Here is an 8,427-nt window from a genome sequence, read left to right as displayed (position 1 = left end):
CTGGGGCATGGGCACCCATGGACCATCTTGAGTTCCTGGGAAAGGGCAGTGAAAGAGGAAGAAGTTGTAAGAGAGAGTATCCAGCTAGGGAGGGTTAGAAAGTCCCCATCTCCTGCCATCAATCTCAAACCAGTACTGATCAGATAAAGCCGTGGGGCAGCAAGAGGGAAGGAAGGGTGATAGCAGCAGGAGCGAAAGAAGATGGTGGGACACCTACCAGTGTGTTTGGTGGATTGTGGCACTGAGTATACAAAACTGGAACATGTTGCAAGTATAGAACAATAGTTTATTATCCCTTGATGTATTGCTTTCAAGAATTCAGCAAAAGTAGGCAATTAATCTCAAAAGTGGGTCATAAAGAAAGCCAATGTCGTAGACTTCTTCTTTGGGGATGATGTAACAGGAAAAAGCCACATATCCCATGAAGTGGTGAACCCACCATGGTTTAGTTGAAGACTGTTGAAAGAAAGGTTTGGAGTAAGTCATCTTTAAACACTTAAAGCAGAACATGAAGGTCATTACTTTCTTTTGACTAAACTTCGACTGAATGCTCCAGCAAACAGAATATGCTGCCGAAATAGTATTTGAGTTCTTTGATATTCCAGGCTTATACACAGCCATGCAGGCTATTCTTGCATTAGCAGCATCCTGAGCATCAAAACAAATAAGAAAACTGACATTGACTGGTATGGGAAGAGATAGTAAAGATGGTGGCACTCCTGTCCCACCTCCAACTGAAGGATATGGGGTTGGCACCTGCCATAAGCACATTCCAATCATAGGGCAAGCATCACATATTTCATTCAGTAACTGTTCAGAGGCTGAGAAGTAGAAATTCCTTCAGAGCAATCCCTGGAAACAGTTACAGCAGTAAAGGAGTGCTATAGTCATGTCTGCCCAGATTTAGTAAAAGAATTTAACAAGTATGACACAGATGGGCCAAGTGGATTAAACAGTACACTGGAATCAGGGCAATCTCAAAGAAAGAATTTTCCATTGACGTTGGTTATGAGAGATCTTTGTGACTTGAAATCTTTTTTCACCCAGAATTTGCTAATCATGACTTCACACAACTACCTAAGAGGTAGCAGAGGAAGCAAGTCAGAATGATCAGAATAATCATTCTGGGCAGGGTGGCTCACGCCTGTAATCCCAGCACTTTGGGAGGTCAAGGCAGGCAGATCACTTGAGGTCAGGAGTTTGAGGACAACCTGGCCAATATGGTGAAACCCCACCTCTACTGAAAATACAAAAATTAAATGGGCGTGGTGATGCACACCTGTAATTCCAGATACTCGGGTCACTGAGGCATGAGAATTTCTTGAACCAGGAGGTGGAGGTTACAGTGAGCAGAGATGGTATCACTGCACTCTAGCCTGGGTGACAGAGCAAGACTCTGTTTAAAAAAAAAAGAATTATTAGAGCTGAGCTGATATCAGAGTTTTCTCTGCAAGAATATTAACCTTACTGAACTGGATATGCAAGGACTTTGAGTGTTGTTTTTATATTTTGAAGGAAAAAAGTGACCAAGATAAATTTTTTTAAGTAGCCTCATACACACACAACATGAATGTATTTAATGTCACTTAAATATATGCTTAAAATAGTTAAAATAATCAACTTTATGCAATGTATTTGCTTAACAATTTAAAAGATAAATAACTGCATTTTTTAAGTAGCCCTATGACACTTAGCAATACTCATTCATGAGACAAGGAATCCCAGTAATTATGAATTTCTACCATCCTCCCCACAAAAACAATTTGGTTTTTGTTACAAGTGCTTTTAGAACTAAGAAGTTAATATCTTAGATAAAGTCTACTCATATTCTTTTTCTTGTTAAAAAAAAAAAAAAGTAAAGGCAAGATTGTTGGACCAATTATACTTCATGTGCTAAAAAAGCAGTATTCATAACATTTCAGTATTACCACACTATTTAGCCTCCTCATGTTGAGATTTCCTTCCAGTTCACATGTCTAAGCAGGTATCTCAGACCCAGTGTGTGAGGGGCAGTCAGAGAAGCTGGTGCTGTGTGTGCAAACAATTGTCTACTTCTGAGGAAGAAGATGTTGACCTCTCTTATTAACGCTCCTATGGCAGGAATGACTGACAGTGCCAGGGCTCATATCTCTATTAGCTGATTTGGGGTGGTTTTAATGGACTTGTTTCCTCTCTGCTCTTTAATGATAAACACCAAGCTGGCAACATTTATGGGCAAATATTTTTACAATAATTCAGAAAGGATCATTAGTATTGTTCAATTGTTGCAATAACATGAAATGTATTTGAGAAAGATGTATGCAGATTTTGGTGGGACTTTCATGAAAACATTAGTTCCCAAAAGTAATTTGTTATTTCTATTTTTTTCCCAATAAAGAGGCTGAAACATTGAATAACTTTAAATGTCTAGGGCTCTCATGGTAAGTTTCAGTTCTAACAGATTTAGAGACACATCTTATGCAATCTCTGTACTCTCGGTTCTCCAGTTGCTTTTGAAAAGAATTGAAGTGCTCCTGGGTGCTGCTCTTTAGTAAGAGAGTTTTGATGGAGTCTCACCTTCTTACCTGTTCTTCTGACTCCATCAGGCAAACCATAGCGTTTATGGTCAACAGTCTATGCCCCAGAAATGTTGGGAGCAATAGGAAGATCTACAATGACTATGAGTCATTCATCCACTTTACAGCAAACCTTCATCACTGTCCTTGATTTTTTCATGTTTTTTGTTTGTAATACTGAAAAGCATAAGGAGGCCAGTAGCTGTTTCCATTAAGCAAGCAAGCACTGGCTAAGTATATGCTCTGCACCCAGCATTGTGCCAAAGGGATATAAGCTTAAAACATGGCACTATTCTCAAGAAAATTGCAACACAGTTGAAGGGCAGGACATGCACACAGAAACTTTTAGGGGAAGAAGTGGGCATCAGGAAAAATAAGGTGTGTTGTCTCCTGACTTAGTGAATTGTGTGGTTGCACACCTATGTCTCAGCCAAATTTGTTTGCTCCTGATGTTGGCCACATTGACTCCAGGTTCTCCTTGATTCTAACTCTTAGCTAATTAAAGAGAAATATTTTGTCCCTGTTGCTTTCAAAGCATCATGCTCCTCTACTGGATGCTCCCACAACCTGAGAGGTCATATACTCCATCTCCACCTACATTATACTAGGATGCAACAAACGATGATTTTTGCTAGTACAGATATAGTTCTGTACAGGTTCCACCGTGGCTGTGACTGAAGGCCATAGGAGGAACCCAGGAGGTTTAAGTTAGAGGCAAATCTAAGTAAGACACCACATGATGTATGCAAATCACCACTTACTACTAACGATGACCTACGGTTCTTAGTGATCATGGTATTTCCCCTGCCAGGTAAGAATGACCTATAGTCCTTAGTCCATGTTCATGCATCTTGACTCTTCTGGCCTTCAGATTGATTTCTCCTCAATCCTCAATGCAAATTACCCCACATGAGCTCATTTCATTATCCTTCCCAAAAAAAAATGTCCATTGTTGAATGATAGCTGAGAAGTTTATATTGGAATCCCCACTATGACATAAAAATTCAGGAACTGACACAAGCAGACCACTCCATCCATTCAACCTTATTCTCTTTTACTATCTATAGTGGCTTGATAGTGTTCTGCCAAAAGATACATCCAAGTCCTAACCCCTGGCACCAGTGAATGTGGTCTTATTTGTAAACAGGGTCTTTACAGATGTCATTAAATCAAGTATCTCTGGGGAAGACCATCCTGGATTCAGGATGGGCCTTAAATTCAATGATCAATGTCCTTAAAAGAGAAATGGAAGAAGGACTAAAGACACAGAGACCCAAGGGAGAAGGCCATGTGAAGATGGGGGCAGAGATGGGAAGGATGCATCTACAAGCCAGGGAACACCAAAGAGTGCAGACAGCCACCTGAAGATGGAACCAGAAGGAACCAGCCCTGCCAACACCTTCATTACAGGACTTCTAGCCTCTGGAACTGTGAGAGAATATATTTATAGTAATTGGTTATAGCAGCCTTAGGAAACAAATACACTAGCTAACAGTCAGTTCATTGTCCCTAAAATATAACATCCTCTTTCCCACCCCCATACCTCTGCTTACCAATTCCCCCACCCAGAATGCAACATCCTTCACCTTTTCTCTCATACCTCTTAAACTTCAGGCCGCTCTCTCAAATTCTACTTATCCCAAGCAATTTTCCCCAACTGATCCTAACCACCTATATTCTTAACTGTTTATCTTGATATATATCATACACTGTTTTCCCTTACTATGTAAGGTTCTGTGTTTCCTTAAAGAAATGGAAAGTTCCATGAGTACAGATTCTGATGCTGTGCCTATACAACGTTAAACTGGTAAGCGCTTGATGAAGATATATTTAATTACTGTACATCATTTGGTAACCCAAGAAAATGGGCTTCACAGGCTGGTAAATAACAGCTGCAGCCCCACTGATGTTAACAATTAAATCTCAGGGATCTCTATACATCTATTGTAGCTCAATTACAATGGGATGAAGAAGGTCCCATGTCATTCCCCTGAAGTGCTGCTCAAGGCTGAAACTCCACCCTGAAAGCTGTAACTGTCACCCTGTCATTGTTTTTGTTAAATTAAAGGGGACCCACAGGACGTTCTCACAGCAAGACCGTATAAACAGTGTTACAGTAATTAGTGATATTGAAGATCATTGATGTATTTTGGTCACAGAGGTCTGAGGCTGCTGACGCCAGATTGTAATTTAAAAAAAAAATTAATAGTAAAATAAAATGAATGAAAATGACTCAAGAGAAATGTTCAAATCTTGCTTTGTGATCCAAGCACGAATAAATGATTTTTCTCTGAGTGAAATGGCCTTGAGTAGATATTTTCAATCTTTCCTTTTATTCTTTCTTTCATTCCATCTGGCAGCTTTAGAAAAACCTTCTTATTTTCATACTTTCTTGACTACACATTTTCAGGACTCTCAAGTAGAAAATAATGAATCAACTCCCTGTGAAAGGTACACGACCTGAGATCTTCAAGGCCAAAGCTGATCTAGAGTGAAGTTATCAACCAGCTATCAGAGACATTGTTAGGACGTAATACGCAGTGGACACTTCTCCCTCTGGCCTCTCTTGTTGATAGAATATGAGTTCTGAGATGATGAACTGGGTGGGATTGGGAGGATACTGTAGAAGACACCTTATTGAGACTTCCAAATCATCATGGAAGTTTCCGTCTCTGAGTTGGTCTCAAGCCAGGGCATTGCCTGCCTGCCATGGTGGAGTGGAATTCATGTGGTCGACAGAATTGTTTAAGATTTCCCAAGTCTGCCGGGCGCGGTGGCTCAAGCCTGTAATCCCAGCACTTTGGGAGGCCGAGACGGGCGGATCACGAGGTCAGGAGTTCGAGACCATCCTGGCTAACATGGTGAAACCCCGTCTCTACTAAAAAATACAAAAAACTAGCCGGGCGAGGTGGCGGGCGCCTGTAGTCCCGGCTACTCGGGAGGCTGAGGCAGGAGAATGGCGTAAAAACCCGGGAGGCAGAGCTTGCAGTGAGCTGAGATCCGGCCACTGCACTCCAGCCTGGGCGACACAGCGAGACTCCGTCTCAAAAAAAAAAAAAAAAAGATTTCCCAAGTCAACAAGTCACTACCTCCCCTAACTTATCTCAGGATCCCAAGGAGAATGGACCCTAGGTCCTGGTAAAGGTAACTAATGATACCCTTTCACGTATCACCAAGCCTAGCTAGGCAGAGATTTCAAACCCGGGCTCCACGTGTCCTACAGAAAAGGCTTTGCACTCCATTAGCCCACTCCCACTAGCCACCCACCGCACGCCACACCCCTGGAGCTAAAGAGCTGCCACAGTGATCTCACCTATTCACCAGGACAGCAGTTCTTCAAAGTACAGATTTTCCTTCTCCTCTTTATACTTGGTCAGGATACGTTCCTAGAGAAAAATTAAACCTCAAGAGACATATTCCTTCCCTCTCTTTCCCTTCTTCCCTCATTCTCTCTCCTCTCTCTCTCTCTCTCTCTCTCACACACACGCACACACACACACAAGTGCATCTGGAGAGCCAAATGTGGCTCATTCTTTCCTTTTCTGTAATGTACATGTCTTCAGTAGGTTACCAAGTATCAAAAAACTTGAAAAGCTTTCCTAATATACTGGGGAGGAAAACAAAACCAAGCGCTGGTCTCTTTGTGTGTAGATGTTTGTGATATCCAAGGCCCTGTTGCTGACCCTGTGGGTTGGCACAGCACTCACACATACAGAGCAGGCGGGATAGTGACTGGCATAAGTGCTGCCTGCCACCACCTTGTTGGGTCTTCCAGGCTTCGTGGCGAGCCATCTCTCAGAGACCTACAGTCTTTTTCTGAAATCTGGTCTGTATTGTCAACACTCTGGGTCTGCAAATAGTTTTGTACATTCCAGAAAAAGTAGTTCTCGATCTGGGCTAGACATTAGACTCACCTGGAAAATTTTATTAAATAGCTGATGCCTGGGCCTCACCCTAAAGATTCTGGTTCAATTAGCCAGGAGTTGTTCTCCTGGATCAGGGGATTAAAAGTTTCCCAGGTGGCTATAATGTATGACGTAGATTAAGTGAGCCTGGGAGTGGGGGTGGTAGGAAGTGGGTCAGAGTTCAAATGGCACAGCCTTGATGTAAATTCATATTTGCAAATAGATTTGAGAGGAAAATTAGATGCTAATTCCTCTCACAGTCAGTATCGTAACCCTGCTTCTGCTCCCTATTACAACTATTTCCCTTTCAACTACAGGTTAAAACAAATATTAAAAATTTTGTCATAAACAGTATTGTTAGCTAAGCAAAGATTTCACACCAAGGCTTTACATGTCCCACAGGAAGGACTCTACAATTTACGAGCCCACTCCCACTGGCCACCCACCCCACCACCTGCCATAACCACTGGAGTTAGAAAACTGCTGCCGCGACCTCACCCACTCACCAAAACAGCAGTGCTTCCGGCTACTGACCATTCTCCTTCCACTTACTGTCTCTGTAGGAAGATGTACATGTTGGCATTGCATTAGAGAGTGAGGAGAAAAAATTTTACCGTCCTAAGTGAACTCAGAATGTGTTCATCATATCACCTCACCCTGCATTCACTCATTTTCCTCCAAACCCAAAGCAGGAAGAAGAGTTCTACCTTTCCTGTCTTGTGTAGCCATAGGCTATCTTAATTAGAAGAAAGGATAGATGATTAACTAGAAGGCATTATTCTATTAAAAAAAAAAAGAAGCAAATTATTTCTCCAAAAATTACTAGTAAATAACACCCTTACGTGACATACTGTCATAACCCTGTTCAAATGAGGACAAGGCCAGTTTATCAGATTTTCCTCTGACTCATAAAATTCTCCACTCCTCCAGAGCCTACAATTTAATTACAGAGAGAAACTATAAACTACCCTACCCTGTAGAGTGCAGGAGAAAAAATTAGCCATCATCTTTATTTATGAGTATTCTAAACAAAGAAGTTGGCAAATGTGGATACAGTCGATGTCTCCCAGGCCACACCAACCAGGGGGTAAAAATAGGGTCACCATGTGTTTTAAGCAGGATTTTCTGGCTTTGTTCTCCAGCTACTCTGCCAAAACTTTAGTCCCCTCTTAGAAAACTCTCAAAGAATTCTGGGAGAGGGGTGCTGGAACTGATGCTTGTGTTTGCCATGGGTTTCTGTGCTTTTCATCTGTCCTGCTCAAGTTCCTGGAGGAGATAGTGCCTGTCTCAGAGGAATCCAAAGTTGTGAGCTACACCAGCACCACCTGCTAGAGATGACAGCACAGCTGCCCATGTTAAGAGTGCCACGGTCACACTCCAAAGGCACAGTCTTCACTCCTGGATCAGCTGCTGTTACAGAGCTGGTGATGGCTTCAGCGATCCGGAGAGGCTCTCGAAGAATGGCTGTTCGTCACCTGACCCTTTCTTGCAGTCCCCTTGCCCTGAGACTTAGGCAACTCCATGGAGTATGGGCCAGAGAACAATATGGTTGAAAGGCATCTGCTCTATTTAAAAGCATTCCTCTCCTCTGGATGTGGTCCATTCTTCCAGAATCAAGCATGTTTGCCTTCATTTTCACTTATGAAATTTTTTACTGGAGACTCTTCAAGTTCACCAATTCCTCTGGCCCCACTCCTAGTCTTCTGGATGTATTCATTCATTCAAGGACTATGCTAGACACTAAGTGAGGACACAACAATGGCCTAGAAAGACAATTTCCTCCTCATAGACCAAGGTCAATGAGCAAGTTCCCAAGTGGGTAGTTCAGCACGCTGTGTGCATGCAGAGGACAAATGCTTCCTCCTAATATTAGTGTAGTCAGGGAAAGGATCTCAGAAGAAAGAAATGACCTAGAAACTGAAACTTGATGAAGAATCAAAAGCTAAAGAAACAAGAGAGAGAGAGAG

General features: G+C 42.1%; 1 pseudogene; it reads left to right on the top strand.

The window, feature by feature from the left end:
• The first annotated feature begins 547 nt into the window (after positions 1 to 547).
• Positions 548 to 8,013, top strand: LOC100427787 (actin-related protein 3C pseudogene; annotated as a pseudogene).
• The last annotated feature ends 414 nt before the right edge of the window (positions 8,014 to 8,427 follow it).

This window comes from Macaca mulatta, chromosome 2 (assembly GCF_049350105.2).
Source record: "Macaca mulatta isolate MMU2019108-1 chromosome 2, T2T-MMU8v2.0, whole genome shotgun sequence".
Taxonomy (NCBI): Eukaryota; Metazoa; Chordata; class Mammalia; order Primates; family Cercopithecidae; genus Macaca; species Macaca mulatta.
This window is presented reverse-complemented; position numbering and strand designations above follow the sequence as displayed.